The sequence below is a fragment of the Cherax quadricarinatus genome, unplaced genomic scaffold, assembly GCF_038502225.1.
Source record: "Cherax quadricarinatus isolate ZL_2023a unplaced genomic scaffold, ASM3850222v1 Contig5, whole genome shotgun sequence".
Classification (NCBI taxonomy): Eukaryota; Metazoa; Arthropoda; class Malacostraca; order Decapoda; family Parastacidae; genus Cherax; species Cherax quadricarinatus.
The window spans coordinates 1,017,501-1,032,984 of NW_027195031.1; the positions used below are offsets into that span (position 1 = coordinate 1,017,501).

The window sequence follows — 15,484 nt, forward strand, 5'->3', positions numbered from 1 at the left end:
TTTGTCCACCCTGTCGATTCCTCTCAGTATTTTATGTGTGTGTGTGTACTCACCTAATTGTACTCACCTAATTGTGGTTGCAGGGGTCGAGACTCAGTTCCTGGCCCCGCCTCTTCACTGATCGCTACTGGATCCTCTCTCTCTCTGCTTCCTGAGCTTTGTCATACCTCTTCTTAAAACTATGTATGGTTCCTGCCTCCACTACTTCACTTGCTAGGCTATTCCACTTGCTGACAACTCTATGACTGAAGAAATACTTCCTAACGTCCCTGTGACTCGTCTGAGTCTTCAGCTTCCAGTTGTGACCCCTTGTCCCTGTGTCCCCTCTCTGGAACATCCTATCTCTGTCCACCTTGTCTATTCCCCGCAGTATCTTGTATGTCGTTATCATGTCTCCCCTGACCCTTCTGTCCTCCAGTGTCATCGGTCCGATTTCCCTTAACCTTTCCTCGTACGACATTCCCTTGAGCTCTGGGACTAGCCTTGTTGCAAACCTTTGTACTTTCTCTAACTTCTTGACGTGCTTGACCAGGTGTGGGTTCCAGACTGGTGCTGCATACTCCAGTATGGGCCTAACATACACAGTGTACAGTGTCTTGAACGATTCCTTATTAAGGTATCGGAACGCTATTCTCAGGTTTGCCAGGCGCCCGTATGCTGCAGCGGTTATTTGGTTGATGTGTGCCTCCGGTGATGTGCTCGGTGTTATGGTCACCCCAAGGTCTTTCTCCCTGAGTGAGGTCTGTAGTCTTTGTCCACCTAGCCTATACTCTGTCTGTGGTCTTCTTTGCCCCTCCCCAATCTTCATGACTTTGCATTTGGCTGGATTGAATTCGAGAAGCCAGTTACTGGATCACATGTCCAGCCTCTCCAGGTCTCTTTGCAGTCCTGCCTCATCCTCGTCCGATTTAATTCTTCTCATCAACTTCACGTCATCTGCGAACAGGGACACTTCAGAGTCTATTCCTTCCATCATGTCGTTCACATATATCAAAAATAGCACTGGTCCTAGAACTGACCCCTGTGGGACCCCGCTTGTAACAGGCGCCCACTGTGATACCTCTTCACGTACCATGACTCGTTGCTGCCTCCCTGTCAGGTATTCCCTTATCCATTGCAGTGCCCTTCCTTTTACGTGTGCCTGATCCTCCAGCTTCTGCACTAATCTCTTGTGGGGAACTGTGTCAAAGGCCTTCCTGCAGTCTAGGAAAACGCAATCTACCCAACCCTCTCTCTCGTGTCTTACTTCTGTTACCTTGTCATAAAACTCCAGGAGGTTTGTGATACAAGATTTGCCTTCCATGAACCCATGCTGGTTTTCATTTATAATCTTGTTCCTTTCCAGGTGTTCGACCACTCTCCTCCTGATAATCTTCTCCATGACTTTGCACACAATACATGTCAGAGACACAGGTCTGTAGTTTAGTGCCTCGTTTCTGTTTCCTTTCTTAAATATGGGGACTACATTAGCTGTCTTCCATTTCTCAGGTAGTTGCCCAGTTTCAAGGGATGTGTTGAAGATTGTGGTTAGAGGCACACACAGCATCTCTGCTCCTTCTCTAAGGACCCATGGGGAGATGTTGTCCGGTCCCATCGCCTTTGAGGTGTCAAGGTCACTTAAGAGCTTCTTCACCTTCTCCTCAGTTGTTCGTATGTCATCCAACACTTGTTGGTATATTCCCTCTTGATGTTCCCTTCTGTGCTGTCTTCCCACAGCCCTTCCTGTCTCTACTGTAAAAACTTCCTTAAATCTCCTGTTCAGCTCCTCACATACCTCCTGATCATTTCTTGTGAGTTCTCCACCTTCTGTCCTTAATCTGATCACCTGGTCTTTGACTGTTGTCTTCCTCCTGATGTGGCTATACAACAGTTTCGGGTCAGTCTTGATTCTCGATGCTATGTCATTTTCATACTGTCGCTGGGCCTCCCTCCTTACCTGTGCATACTCATTCCTGGCTCTGCGACTGATCTCCCTATTTTCGTGTGTTCTCTGCCTTCTGTACTTTTTCCATTCTCTATTGCACTTTGTTTTTGCCTCCTTACACCGTCGGGTAAACCAGGGGCTTGTTCTGGTCTTCCCGTTGTTACTGTTGCCCTTGGGAATGAACCTTTCCACTGCCTCCTTGCATTTTGTTGCTACATATTCCATCATTTCATTTACTAGCTTTCCTGCCAGTTCTCTGTCCCACTGGACCTCCCGCAGGAAGTTCTTCAACCCTATGTAGTCCCCTCTTTTATAGTCAGGCTTTTCCCATTCTACTCCTGTTATTCTCTCCACTTGCAGCTCTACTATGTATTCAAAGCACAGAACCATGTGGTCGCTAGCTCCTAGGGGACTCTCATACTTGATGTCCTCAATGTCTGAGCTGCCCAGGGTGAACACAAGGTCCAATCTTGCTGGTTCATCCTCCCCTCTCACTCTGGTAGTGTCCTTAACATGTTGGTGCATGAGGTTTTCCAGCACCACGTCCAACATCCTGGCTATCCATGTTTCGGGACCCCCATGTGGCTCCAGGTTTTCCCAGTCAATCTCCCTGTGGTTGAAATCCCCCATAACCAGCAACTTTGCTCTGCTGGAGTGAGCTCTTCTTGCCACCTCAGCAAGTGTGTCCACCATTGCTCTGTTGCTCTCTTCATATTCCTCTCTTGGCCTCCTGCAGTTCTGTGGTGGATTATACATCACTGCAATGACCACTTTGTGTTCCCCAGACTGAAGTGTACCTGCTATGTAGTCTCTTTCTCCCGTCTCATCTATTCCTTCCATTTTCTCGAATTTCCATCTGTTTTTTACGAGCAGAGCAACCCCACCTCCCCCCCTGCCCCTTCTATCTTTCCTCATGATCTGGTATCCTGGTGGGAAGATTGCATCTGTTATTGTCTCCATGAGTTTTGTTTCTGTAACTGCTATGATGTCTGGGGACTTCTCATTGATTCTTTCTTGCCATTCCTCATGTTTATTCGTTAATCCATCTGCATTTGTGTACCAAACCTTCAACTTCTGTTCTAATACTGTAACTGTGGTGCGGGGGGTGGAAACAGAGGGACCGGTGTGTGATGGTTGGTTTGGATTGTTCAGTTGCCTTGGGGGTGTCGTGGCTGGAGTCCTTCTGCAGGTGTTTCTGGGGGGTGCGCTTGTCCTTCCATTTGATCCTGGGTTATTCTGCTCTCCTTTTTCATTTCCTCCCATTTCTCCTTTCGTTTTTGAACTCTCTCTTTCATTGTCTTCCTTTCGTCCTGTGTTCTGTCTCGGTTGAGGTACACACTCCGGAACTCCTGCTTGCCTCTCAGCCGTGCTTTCTCCTGCAGGATCATGGTTCGGGTTGATTCTGCCTTGAAAATTACTTTGAGAGGCCGATTCCTTTTCTTTGTGAACCACCCAATTCTCCAAAAATTTGCCACCTGGGTCATGTCCCCCTCGCCTATCACCTTCATGATGTCTTCAATCGCTTTTTTCTCCTCCTGCTTTCTTTCATCATAAGTTTCCCCTTTAGCTTCGTCTAGCCCATCGACAAACACGGATCTCTCCCTTTCCACCTCCCACTGTGACTCCCATTGCATCCTCTGATGTGTTTTAGTTCCTTCCCGTGGAGTGTTCCTTCCTTCAGTCCCTTCCCTAGTTATGGCCCCTATGCTTCTTGGTTTATCCTTCCTGCTCACCTGCTCCTGGCCCCCACAGGTATCTGGTAAGGTCCTTGCACATGTCCTAGTTCCTTCAATGTCTTCCAACCTCTCTTTCTGTCCTAGAGTGCTCCCTGTCTTTGTTTTGGCCCCATGTGGGTTTGACAGGACCTCTGCATACAGTTTAGTTTCCATGCTTCCTTCGGACCTGTTGTCTGTGTTCGATGTAGCCATTGCCGATGCTACTTCTGTAATATCTTTGTCTCTGTGCTGTTTCAGATGTCTCAGCTCCTCTTCTAATCTCTCTATCTTGATTTCTGCTGCTGTGGCCTGTTGCTTCCACCTTCTGCTGCTAACCTCTCTTCCATCTTCCTTTCCAGCTCATCTAGTCTGTGTGTGTGTGTGTGTGTGTGTGTGTGTGTGTGTGTGTGTGTGTGTGTGTGTGTGTGTGTGTGTGTGTGTGTGTGTGTGTGTGTGTGTTTGTGTGTGTGTGTACTCACCTAGTTGTACTCACCTAGTTGAGGTTGCAGGGGTCGAGTCCAAGCTCCTGGCCCCGCCTCTTAACTGGTCGCTACTAGGTCACTCTCCCTGTACCATGAGCTTTATCATACCTCTGCTTAAAGCTATGTATGGATCCTGCCTCCACTACTTCGCTTCCCAAACTATTCCACTTCCTGACTACTCTGTGGCTGAAGAAATACTTCCTAACATCCCTGTGATTCATCTGTGTGTTCAACTTCCAACTGTGTCCCCTTGTTACTGTGTCCAATCTCTGGAACATCCTGTCTTTGTCCACCTTGTCAATTCCTCTCAGTGTTTTGTATGTTGTTATCATGTCCCCCCTATCTCTCCTGTCCTCCAGTGTCGTCAGGTTGATTTCCCTTAACCTGTCCTCGTAGGACATACCTCTTAGCTCTGGGACTAGTCTTGTTGCAAACCTTTGCACTTTCTCTAGTTTCTTTACGTGCTTGGCTAGGTGTGGGTTCCAAACTGGTGCCGCATACTCCAATATGGGTCTAACGTACATGGTGTACAGGGTCCTGAATGATTCCTTATTAAGATGTCGGAATGCTGTTCAGAGGTTTGCTAGGCGCCCATATGCAGCAGCCATTATTTGGTTGATGTGCGCTTCAGGAGATGTGCCTAGTGTTATATTCACCCCAAGATCTTTTTCCTTGAGTGAGGTTTGTAGTCTCTGGCCCCCTAGACTGTACTCCGTCTGCGGTCTTCTTTGCCCTTCCCAAATTTTCATGACTTTGCACTTGGTGGGATTGAACTCCAGGAGCCAATTGCTGGACCAGGTCTGCAGCCTGTCCAGATCCCTTTGTAGTTCTGCCTGGTCTTCGATCGAATGAATTCTTCTCATCAACTTCACGTCATCTGCAAACAGGGACGCCTTGGAGTCTGTTCCTTCTGTCATGTCGTTCACAAATACCAGAAAAAGCACTGGTCCTAGGACTGACCCATGTGGGACCCCGCTGGTCACAGGTGCCCACTCTGACACCTCGCCACGTACCATGACTCGCTGCTGTCTTCCTGACAAGTATTCCCTGATCCATTGTAGTGCCTTCCCTGTTATTCCTGCTTGGTCCTCCAGTTTTTGCACTAATCTCTTGTGTGGAACTGTGTCAAATGCCTTCTTGCAGTCCAAGAAAATGCAATCCACCCACCCCTCTCTCTCTTGTCTTACTGCTGTCACCATGTCATAGAACTCCAGTAGGTTTGTGAAACAGGATTTCCCATCCCTGAAACCATGTTGGCTGCTGTTGATGAGATCATTCCTTTCTAGGTGTTCCACCACTCTTCTCCTGATAATCTTCTCCATGACTTTGCATACCTGGAGTTTACCTGGAGAGAGTTCCGGGGGTCAACGCCCCCGCGGCCCGGTCTGTGACCAGGCCTCCTGGTGGATCAGAGCCTGATCAACCAGGCTGTTGCTGCTGGCTGCACGCAAACCAACGTACGAGCCACAGCCCGGCTGGTCAGGAACCGACTTTAGGTGCTTGTCCAGTGCTAGCTTGAAGACTGCCAGGGGTCTGTTGGTAATCCCCCTTATGTATGCTGGGAGGCAGTTGAACAGTCTCGGGCCCCTGACACTTATTGTATGGTCTCTTAACGTGCTAGTGACACCCCTGCTTTTCATTGGGGGGATGTTGCATCGTCTGCCAAGTCTTTTGCTTTCGTAGTGAGTGATTTTCGTGTGCAAGTTCGGTACTAGTCCCTCTAGGATTTTCCAGGTGTATATAATCATGTATCTCTCCTGCCTGCGTTCCAGGGAATACAGGTTCAGGAACCTCAAGCGCTCCCAGTAATTGAGGTGTTTTATCTCCGTTATGCGCGCTGTGAAGGTTCTCTGTACATTTTCTAGGTCAGCAATTTCACCTGCCTTGAAAGGTGCTGTTAGTGTGCAGCAATATTCCAGCCTAGATAGAACAAGTGACCTGAAGAGTGTCATCATGGGCGTGGCCTCCCTAGTTTTGAAGGTTCTCATTATCCATCCTGTCATTTTTCTAGCAGATGCGATTGATACAATGTTATGGTCCTTGAAGGTGAGATCCTCCGACATGATCACTCCCAGGTCTTTGACGTTGGTGTTTCGCTCTATTTTGTGGCCAGAATTTGTTTTGTACTCTGATGAAGATTTAATTTCCTCGTGTTTACCATATCTGAGTAATTGAAATTTCTCATCGTTGAACTTTATATTGTTTTCTGCAGCCCACTGAAAGATTCGGTTGATGTCCGCCTGGAACCTTGCAGTGTCTGCAATGGAAGACACTGTCATGCAGATTCGGGTGTCATCTGCAAAGGAAGACACGGTGCTGTGGCTGACATCCTTGTCTATGTCGGATATGAGGATGAGGAACAAGATGGGAGCGAGTACTTTGCCTTGTGGAACAGAGCTTTTCACCGTAGGTGCCTCGGACTTTACTCTGTTGACGACTACTCTCTGTGTTCTGTTAGTGAGGAAATTATAGATCCATCGACCGACTTTTCCTGTTATTCCTTTAGCACGCATTTTGTGCGCTATTACGCCATGGTCACACTTGTCGAAGGCTTTTGCAAAGTCTGTATATATTACATCTGCATTCTTTTTATCTTCTAGTGCATTTAGGACCTTGTCGTAGTGATCCAATAGTTGAGACAGACAGGAGTGACCTGTTCTAAACCCATGTTGCCCTGGGTTGTGTAACTGATGGGTTTCTAGATGGGTGGTGATCTTGCTTCTTAGGACCCTTTCAAAGATTTTTATGATATGGGATGTTAGTGCTATCGGTCTGTAGTTCTTTGCTGTTGCTTTACTGCCCCCTTTGTGGAGTGGGGCTATGTCTGTTGTTTTTAGTAACTGTGGGACGACCCCCGTGTCCATGCTCCCTCTCCATAGGATGGAAAAGGCTCGTGATAGGGGCTTCTTGCAGTTCTTGATGAACACGGAGTTCCATGAGTCTGGCCCTGGGGCAGAGTGCATGGGCATGTCATTTATCGCCTGTTCGAAGTCATTTGGCGTCAGGATAACATCGGATAGGCTTGTGTTAACCAAATTTTGTGTCTCTCTCATAAAAAAATCATTTTGATCTTCGACTCTCAGTCTGGTTAGCGGCTTGCTAAAAACCGAGTCATATTGGGACTTGAGTAGCTCACTCATTTCCTTGCTGTCATCTGTGTAGGACCCATCTTATTTAAGTAGGGGCCCAATACTGGATGTTGTTCTCGACTTTGATTTGGCATAGGAGAAGAAATACTTTGGGTTTCTTTCGATTTCATTTATGGCTTTTAGTTCTTCCCGCGATTCCTGACTCCTATAAGATTCCTTTAGCTTGAGTTCGACGCTTGCTATTTCTCTGACCAGTGTCTCCCTACGCATTTCAGATATATTGACCTCTTTTAGCCGCTCTGTTATTCTTTTCCGTCGCCTGTAAAGGGAGCGCCTGTCTCTTTCTATTTTACATCTACTCCTCCTTTTTCTTAGAGGAATAAGCCTTGTGCATACATCGAGTGCCACCAAGTTAATCTGTTCTAGGCATACGTTGGGGTCTGTGTTGCTTAGTATATCTTCCCAGCTTATATCGGTTAGGACTTGGTTTACTTGGTCCCACTTTATGTTTTTGTTATTGAAGTTGAATTTGGTGAATGCTCCCTCGTGACTAGTCTCATTATGTCGGTCTGGGGCTCCACGCATACATGTCTGAACCTCAATTATGTTGTGATCTGAGTATATTGTTTTTGATATGATGACATTTCTTATCAGATCATCATTGTTAGTGAAGATGAGGTCTAGTGTATTCTCCAGTCTAGTAGGCTCTATTATTTGCTGGTTTAAATTGAATTTTGTGCAGAGATTTAAAAGCTCGTGTGAGTGTGAGTTTTCATCAGAGCTGCCTCCTGGTGTTATTACTGCAACAATATTATTTGCTATATTCCTCCATTTTAGGTGCCTTAAGTTGAAATCCCCCAGGAGCAAGATGTTGGGTGCAGGAGCTGGAAGATTTTCCAGACAGTGGTCAATTTTTAACAGCTGTTCTTGGAATTGCTGGGATGTTGCATCCGGAGGCTTGTAGACTACCACAATGACTAGGTTTTGGTTCTCGACCTTTACTGCTAAAACTTCCACTACATCATTTGAGGCATTTAGCAGTTCTGTGCAAACAAGTGACTCTGCAATGTACAGGCCAACCCCCCCCTTTTGCCTGTTCACTCTCTGTCACATCTGTATAGGTTGTAACCTGGGATCCATATTTCGTTGTCCAAGTGATCCTTTATGTGGGTCTCAGTGAAAGCCGCGAACATTGCCTTTGCCTCTGCAAGCAGTCCACGGATGAAAGGTATTTTGTTGTCTGTTGCTGGCTTTAGACCCTGTATATTTGCAAAGAAGAATGTCATCGGACTGGTGGTATTGTTGGTACTGGGGGGGGGGATTTTTTTTCCGGCATTAGTATCTGTATCTGTTGGTTTGGAGTGGAGGCCATCGACTGTGGTTCCACTCCAGGAATGACTGGATTTGGTGTACGATTTCTGCCATTTCCTGCCAGTTTTTTTTCCTTCCTGGCACTAAAAAACCTCTCCCTCTTGAGTGGCTGTGGCTACCCAGGTTTTCCCATGGCCTGGATGTTTTGTATCTTTTTGTACCCTTCAGATGGTGTGCCTGGCAATTTAAATTATAGCACAGTCTTTTCTGTACTGAAGAGGTACACATTTCAGGGTGAAAAAGCTTAAAGGAAGGGAGTTTGCATTTTCCTGTTGTCATATGGGCATGGCATTTTCTAGGGTGGTCATAGTTGCACGTCCTGTCTGTTTTTCCAGATTTCCCATGTCTGCAGATACCAAGTGCATAGTATGTGCACAGGCTTGGTTTCCGTTTGCCTTGGGTTTCTGTGACTGTATTCCCTGTTGGTGCATGTTTCCCTGTCTTATTCCTATCCTCCCTAGCACCAACAATGGAGCTCCCACCAGTTGTTTTTGGTAATATATCCTCACTATAGCTAGTGGAGTCCTCTTGTTTGCTATTTCCTGTGGTATTTCTAGTTTGCAATATTGGTTTTATCTTATCTTTGACTACACTTGTTTCCCCACTACGGCTCCTGTCCCCTATGAGGTCATTTATATGTATTCCTTCCTGCGTATAATTCCCGACTACCTGGACAAAATCTCCAGCTTCACCATTACTGTCTCCCAGGACAGCACCTCCAGCTTCACCATTACTGTCTCCCAGGACAGCACCTCCAGCTTCACCATTACTGTCTCCCAGGACAGCACCTCCAGCTTCACCGTTACTGTCTCCCAGGACAGCACTATTAGCCCCACATTTACTGACTACTAGGACATCACCTCCAGCCTTACAGTTTCTGACTACATGGCCAGTATCAAGGGCAGTACCATTCAGCCCAGACTTTTTATGTTCCCATCTGTTGTAGAAAGCTTCCAGGTTGTCTATGAAAGCAGCTTTGATGTTATCCTCTTTTAATACCCTTGTGATTTTAGTCCACAGATTTTCCTCATTTGGGCATACCCAAAAACACTTCCCTGTTTTAATACTGCTTGTAGCTAGTTCTTGGATATCTGCACAAGGGGCGTGACACCAATTTCCACAAAAATGACAATTTATCCATGTGGAAGCCCGTTTGTTTGATTGACTGCAGACTATACAGAGCTTCATAATGATTTGAGTGGTTGATTTACTGTAATTGTACTAGCAACCTCTTGAATACTCTATTAATAACCTCCTTAAATGAAGCTCTAGCTATTTGTATTTCTATTTCTAACTAATTGGACAGCTTACCGTGTACGTTCCTGATTTATATTTATTGTGTTTGATAAGGGCGCCTACAACCCCATCCGTTTACAGTCTGCTTTATTGTCCAACGAATCCGTTTGAAACCAGTCAAGGGTTCGGACCATCAAGGGTTCGGACCAGTCGAGGGTTTGGACCAGTCAATCTGATCTGATCAGTGGGTCACTTATTTAAAACTTACTAGTCGGTGATTTGGGCTAACACATGAAGGATCTACTTGAAATTATCTACCCGAGTAATATGTGATTTGATTGATACAAAAGTATAACTTGCGTGTTGAAGAGCCGGTGATTTCTGGCAGCTCCTACAGTGATGAACGGTCGAGCCTCAACCCTTGTTTATCAATCGCTGTATCTAGCTTTTCTACTTTTTTTTTTTTTTTTTTTTCGTCTCCACCACAATAAATGCTATATTATCACTATAGTTGATTGGTGGAAATTTTGGAGGAAGGACACTTTTTCTGTAGTAATAATTGCTTCTCGTTGTGTATATTGCGACCGCTGGTAACTACAGGTTATATGAAATTCATAGTATACGTCTGGTACTTCAAGAAGAAAGAAACTAATGAAAGTCACTCCACTCCACTAAGCACCATTATAATACTGGTTAGTTGCTACTACAACACTGTATTCTGCTATTCACTGGTATCACTAGATTATATGCCAGCACACTAGCAGGCCAGAAAGATTATTAACCCTTTGACTGTTTCCGACGTATAAATACGTCTTACGAGCCAATGTTTCTGACGTATTTATACGCATAAATTCTTGCAGCTTCAAATCAAGCAGGAGAAAGCTGGTAGGCCCACATGTGAGAGAATGGGTCTCCATGGTCAGTGTGCACCATATAAAAAAAATCGGGGAGCCAGTGGTGCATTGTGGGAATGCCATTTCAGTTGTCCTTTTTCAGCATGTCTAGCGGTAAGAAATATGTGATTCCCCAGCAAATCTGGGACTCTTCTCTTTCCAAGTGATGCTCTAACACAGATGGAAGTGTCAATGAAGATCAATTTCATCATTTTGGAGGAGCTTTTGAGACCAAAAAGCAATGGAGGAGGAGGAGGAGGAAGGGGAGGGGAAGGAGGAGGAGGAGGAGGAGGAGGAAGGAGGGAAGGAAGAGGAGGAGGAGGAGGAGGGAGGGGAGGAGGAAGAGGAGGAGGAGGGGAGAAGAGGAGGAGGAGGAGGAGGAGGAGGAGGGAAGAAAGAAAGATGGGTAACCAACATTGTTCCCCTTGAAGCAAGAAAAAAAAAGGTCCACCCCATGACATGCGAGCAAGGATAAGGGAGATAACATCTGATTAAGAGCTGAACTTTGACGAGCGTAAAGGAGGGCAATACAGATGACCATCCCCTCGCCCTCCCTTTGTTTTTACATACACAAACATTTCTGTCCTGTCTATTTGTTCTGATCTGTCAAGCTCCCTGTTCTATTCCATCCTAGCTCTTCTGTCTCAGAGAGACCACAACACTGTGTCATCACTTTTACCTCACATCTTCAAGCAGAGTATAGCACTGTCTGGATTTCTTGGGCTTATCCTAGGTAATTTACACTATGCATACTTGTATTTATGCGTACCTGTGAGACAGAGATAGGCAGACAGATAGAGAGAGACAGATTGAAAGATATAGGAAATGTTGAGGAGGGAAAGATAATTAGATAGAATGGAGGAGGAAGCAGCATCCGACCCCATTGTTTTGACAGGGTGGTAGGGGAGTGACTAATGAGACAATATGTCACTTTGACGCTGCCAAGCTTCTTGACTTCCAGAAAAGCAATTATAAGCCTACACTTGTACACAAGACAAGGAGGAAGGAAGGAGGAGGAGGAGGAAGGAGGAGGAAGGAGGAAGGGAGGAAGGAGGAGGAAGGAAGGAGGAGGAGGAAGGAGGAGGAGGAGAAGGAGGGGAGGAGGAGGAAGGAAGGAGGAGGAGGAAGGAGGAGGAGGAGGAAGGAAGGAGGAGGAGGAAGGAGGAGGAGGAGAAGGAGTGGAGGAGGAGGGGAGAAGGAGGAGAAGGAAGGAGGAGGAGGAAGGAGGAAGGAAGGAGGAGGAGGAAGGAAGGAGGAGGAGGAGGAGGAAGGAGGAGGAAGGAGGAAGGGGAGGGAGAAAGGAGAGAGGAGAGGGAGAGAGGAGGAAGGAGGAGGAGGAGAAGGAGGAGGAAGGAAGGGGAGAGGAGAAGGAGGAGGAGGAGAAGGAGGGAGGCTGGAGGAGGAGGAAGGGAGGAGGAAGGGAAGGGAGGGGAGGGGAGGAGGAGGGAAGGGAAGGAGGAGGAAGGAAGGAAGGAAGGAGGAAGGAGGAGGAGGAGGAGGGAAGGAAGGAGGAAGGAGGGGAGGAAGGAGGAAGGAGGAGGAAGGGAAGGAAGGAAGGGAGAAGGAGGAGGAGGAAGGGGAGAAGGAGTAGGAGGAGGAGGAGGAAGGAGGAAGGGAGGGGAGAAGGAGGAAGGAGGCTATAGATATAATTAAGGAAGGATAGGAGGGAAGGATAAGGAGGAGGGAAGGAAGGAGGAGGGAGGAAGGAGGAAGGAGGAGGGAAGGAGGAGGAAGGAGGGAAGGAGGAGGAAGGAGGAAGGGAGGGGAGGGAGGAGGAAGGATGGAGGAGGTGGAAAGGAAGGAGGAGGAGGAAGGAAGGGAGGAAGGAGGAAGGAGGGGAGGAGGAGAAGGGAGGAGAGGAGAAGGAAGGAGGAGAAGGAGGAAGGAAAGGAAGGGAGGAGGAAGAAGGAGGAAGGAGGAGGGGAGGAAGGAGAAGGAGGAGGAGGAAGGGAGGAAGGAGTGAGGATGGAGGAAGGAGGAAGGGGAAGGAGGAAGGAGGAAGGAAGGGGAGGAAGGAGGAGGAAGGAGGCAGAGAAGGAGGAGGAGGAGAAAGGAGGAGGAAGGAGGAAGGGGAGGAGGAGGGGAGGAAGGCGGAGGGAGGAGTGAGGAAGGAGGAGGAGGGAAGGGAGGAAGGAGGGGAAGGAGGGAGAAGGAGGAGGAGGAGAGGAGGAGGAGGAGGAAGGGGAGGGAGGGAGGAGGAAGGAGGAAGGAGGAAGAAGGAGGAAGGAGGAAGGAGAAAGAAGGAGGAGGAGGAGGAGGGAGGAAGGGGAGGAGGAGGAAGGAGAAGGAGGAGGGGAGGGGAAGGAGGAAGGAGGAGGAAGGAAGGAAGGAGGAGGAAGGAGGAAGGAGGGGAGGAAGGAGGAAGGAGGGAGGAGGGAGGAAGGAAGGAGGAGGAGGGGAAGGAGGAGGAGGGGAGGAAGGAGGGAAGGAGGGGAGGAGGAGGAGAAGGGGAGGAGGAGGAGGAAAGGAGGAGGAGGAGGAAGGAGGGGAGGAGGAGAAGAGGAGGAGGAGGGAAGGAAGGAGGAGGAGGAAGGAAGGGAGGAGGAAGGAGGAGGAGGAGGAAGAAGGAGGAGGGAGGAAGGAGGAGGAGGAGGAAGGAGGGAGGAGGAGAAGGAGGAGGGAGGAGGAAGGAGAAGGAGGAGGAGGGGAAGGAGGAAGGAGGGGGAGGAGGAGGAGGAAGGAGGGGGAGGAGGAAGGAGGAGGAGGAGAAGGAGGAGGAGGGGAAGGAGGAGGAGGCAGGGAGAAGGAGGAGGAGGAAGGAAGGGAGGGGAGGGAGGGGAGGGAAGGGGAGGAAGGAAGAGGAAGGAGAAGGAGGAGGAGGAGGAGGAGGAAGGAGGAAGGAGGGGAGGAGAAGGGGAGGAGGAAGGAGGAGGAGGGGAGGAAGGAGGAGGAGGAGGAGGAAGGAGAAGGGGAGGAGGAGGAAGGAGGAGAAGGAGAAGGAGAAGGAGAAGGAGGAGGAAGGAGGAAGGAGAAGGGGCATGAAGGAGGAGGAGGAGGAGGAAGGGAGGAGGAGGAGGAGGAGGAGGAGGAGGAGGAGGAGGATTGTTTGTTTTGTTTGTTTTTGTAAAGCAATATATTGATAGTTATGTTTTGCTGTGCCTATTGTTGTTGTATACAACGAGGTGTATATATGTACACATTGCACCTTACCATTTTGGTCTCATAGGCACCACATAAGTTATGTGGAAAAAAAATAAAATAGGAAAAACAAAAACAAAAAACCTTCAATTACAAGCAAGCTAGTTTACCAGGTGAGCGGCGATCGTCCATGTTGCCACACGGCGGCATCTGCAAACTTTCACGGTCTTATATTCTCAGAAATAGCACCGATGGCAAAAATTTTTTTTTGGACTAAAAAACACTCAGAAAAATAATCTTAACATTTTCATAAGAAAAAATAATTTTTTTTTTTTTTTTGAATATTTACGACATAGAATGACAGCTTTCCAGAGAGGGGCCTGGAAACAGTCAAAAGGTTAAACAGCTTGAACCACTGTGAAAGTGAATTCTGGCTGACCTAACTGGCACACCTGCCTCCCTATAGGGCTTTAATCACTTCATCACAAATTCACCTGTTTTCAAATGACACTTTAGCCTTTATCATCTATATACTAGGGAGCCACTGTAGTATACACTATACACTATGTATACACAATGTTATCAGGGAGACTTTCTTTCCTCTGACAAAGAAAAGTTCTATCATTATTATTTTGCACACGGAACACAGGCCTATGATTCCCCTCTGGCAGTAAACTCTGCTAGGTAGTGCACACTAATTCTCCTTTTTTGATTCAGTATATAATGTTTTCCGCCCAAGATTGGTTCCAGGCACTAGAGGGATGTATCGTATAGGATTGATGGCACAAAATAAAGTTCTAGCACGTAAGAGCGACTGTGAAAACACGAGAAAACACGGAGCACAACGAGGCATGCGGCACTCTTGTCAGTGACACTGGTCTGTAGTTTAGTGCTTCATGTCTGTCTCCTTTTTTAAAGATTGGGACTACATTTGCTGTCTTCCATGCCTCAGGCAGTCTCCCTGTTTCGATAGATGTATTGAATATTGTTATTAGGGGTACACATAGCGCCTCTGCTCCCTCTCTCAGGACCCATGGAGAGATGTTATCTGGCCCCATTGCCTTTGAGGTATCTAGCTAACTCTTACCTAGTTGTGGTTGCAGGGGTCGAGTCACAGCTCCTGGCCCTGCCTCTTCACTGGCCACTACTCAGTCACTCTTCCTGCTCCACAAGCTTTATCATACCTTTTCTTAAAGCTATGTATGGATCCTGCCTCCACTACATCACTTCCCAGACTATTCCACTTCCTGACAACTCTGTGACTGAAGAAATACTTCCTAACATCCCTGTAATTCATCTGAGTCTTCAGCTTCCGGATTTCGTACCTCCGCCCGGAAATCGTACATATCAAACGAGTCTGCCCACCCGGGAAGCCACCACTCATGTGTACAAGTGTCTCAGTCTGGCTCTGTCACTGGTCGAGTGACCATTACCATGGGCCCAAAGAAAGTTCCTAGTGCCAGTCCTTTGGTAAAGAAGGTGAGAAACATGATAGAATTCAAGAAAGAGATTGTAGAAAAGTATGAAGGTGGCATATGTTTGGCTGAACTTGCCAGGATGTATGGGAAGTTGAAATCAACAAACTGTTCCATCCTGGCTAAGAAAGTAGAAATCAAGGAAGCTAAAGTTGCGAAAAAGAGATCACAAACAATCGAAGATGTGGAGAAGTTGTATTTTGGCGAGGATCAACGAAAAA

General features: G+C 47.4%; 1 protein-coding gene across 1 annotated transcript in view; it reads left to right on the forward strand.

Moving 5' to 3' along the window:
* Positions 1-15,484, forward strand: part of LOC128693423 (regulator of microtubule dynamics protein 3-like) — a 183,507-nt gene that overhangs the window by 51,084 nt on the left and 116,939 nt on the right. The gene's annotated exons all lie outside the window — the stretch shown is intronic.